The sequence below is a fragment of the Gymnoscopelus braueri genome (assembly GCF_963280865.1).
Source record: "Gymnoscopelus braueri genome assembly, chromosome: 3".
NCBI lineage: Eukaryota > Metazoa > Chordata > Actinopteri > Myctophiformes > Myctophidae > Gymnoscopelus > Gymnoscopelus braueri.
Genome location: NC_137612.1, coordinates 5,023,516 through 5,025,424, shown reverse-complemented (window position 1 = coordinate 5,025,424; position 1,909 = coordinate 5,023,516).

Below are 1,909 nucleotides of genomic sequence, written 5' to 3'. Positions count from 1 at the left end.
TGTCAGATACACCTAGAACAGGAAGTCTCTTCAAGCATTGCATCTCTTATCTTCCAGTCTGTCTGACTCAGAAAGAAGTGTTTTTCTGTAGAAATTTGTAATTATGATCAGAGGAAGTGGAGACATTAATGCCTTTTACACTAGAATTCTAGTGGTTCCCAAACGTTTTCAGCTCGAGACCGAAAAGATACATTTGGTGTCTCTCCTGGACCAATACTTACATAATGAATTATTCGCTTTAGCCTTATAGTGAAAATTGCCATATTGCACAACTATTTTCACAATTTCTCTATAATGACATTTTAGGGATATTTTGTATTTCTGAAATTATTTTGAAAAGGTTTGAATTTCTTTTTATCTTTTTAAATAATTTAATTGTAGGAAAAAAGGGGATACATTTTTTTTGCACCAGAAATACTTCCATAACATTGCTGGAAACAAGAATTTGCATAATTTCCGCATAATTTCCTGCCGTTCATAAAGGTTATGGGACTTTTCCCATGTTAGATGAATGTAATGGGTACAGTATGTCATGCTCAAACCATGTCTATAAAAGACCAGGGATTGGATGATAAAATACGTATTTAACAGTGGTGTGATCTTATTTTTTGCTTAATCCGTTAAAACCGGGAAAGCACCTGTGTCCTTTTACATTTTAGCTATATTTTAACCACTTTAAACATTATTTTATACTTTGGCTTTTCAAAAATAGCCTCCAAACATTTTTGTCAAAATGCAGTTTTTGGTATTTATTTTCTTCAAAACACCGTCGTCAGTCCAGTGCAGGATTATGTGAGGCCCAGTATTAATAATAATAATACTTTAACTAAATAAATAACACATCAAGATTATGGCTCAAGAATAAATACTTGCAGACAAAAAAATAACAACCAACTCAGCACTCACAGCATATATTACAGGCTACCCCTTCCACGAAGGCCCTGCAGCTTTCTCCCCTAGCTGTTTTCTATTCACCATATTCACACGGCGGCCATTTTGCCATTAAGTTAATGAAATAATGCCACCCGCAAATATGAGCAAAATGGCCGCTGTGTGAATATAGTCAATACCATAGACATATAAAGGTAGACGCCTCCTCCGGCTCTGAGCCGTCTGTATCTCGTGTGCGCTTCCGCTTCCGCAGTGCAAGCGGGAAACTTCCGCGTGCGTCACAGAAAGGGACGTTCGGTAGGCCAATCAGAGGCAGGTGGGGGCGGGACAACTAGATTCTGACAAGTCCTGGAAAAGACGTGCTGTGATTGACCAGTAGTCAACAAACTTTTTTTTTAATTTTTACATTAACCCTAGCATCCGTATTATGGGGGGAACATTCACCGAAAATCTACAAGCTCTCAGAGGTCAACAAATGTGTCCGTACAAGGACAAATGTTGTTCATGGCAAGACTTGTCCATGTCAAATCTTTGATTAAAACATAATTATTATGAAGAACTCTTTTCATTATAATGTTATTATTGTATTCATGTAATGTGTGATGAAAGCAATGACTGTATACTTATAAGACCCAAACACAGAATACACTTGGACCATGCTGCATTGATGCCTGCACACAGCCATGTCTGAATGTGAGTGGTTGGCTACTACAGTAGGTGGATCCTGCTGGTGATTGGTTCCTGTGACCAGGCTGGACTATAAAGATGTCCCCCTCATAGCTAGCCTCCTGCCACACCAGACCTCTGTTGTGTCTGTCAGTGTTTTAGCTTTCGTGTTAACGAGGGTTACAGTATAGGGGTGGGTGGCCTTTTTGTTTTTGTTTCGTTGGTTCATGTTTTCCTTTAGTTACATTACATCCATGTAATTAGTTTTTCTGTTAAAAGTTGAGCATAGGTTGTTCGTTTTTGATTAGGAATTGATGTCCAGGGGCCCGGCCACCCTGAGGTTATGGAGGTA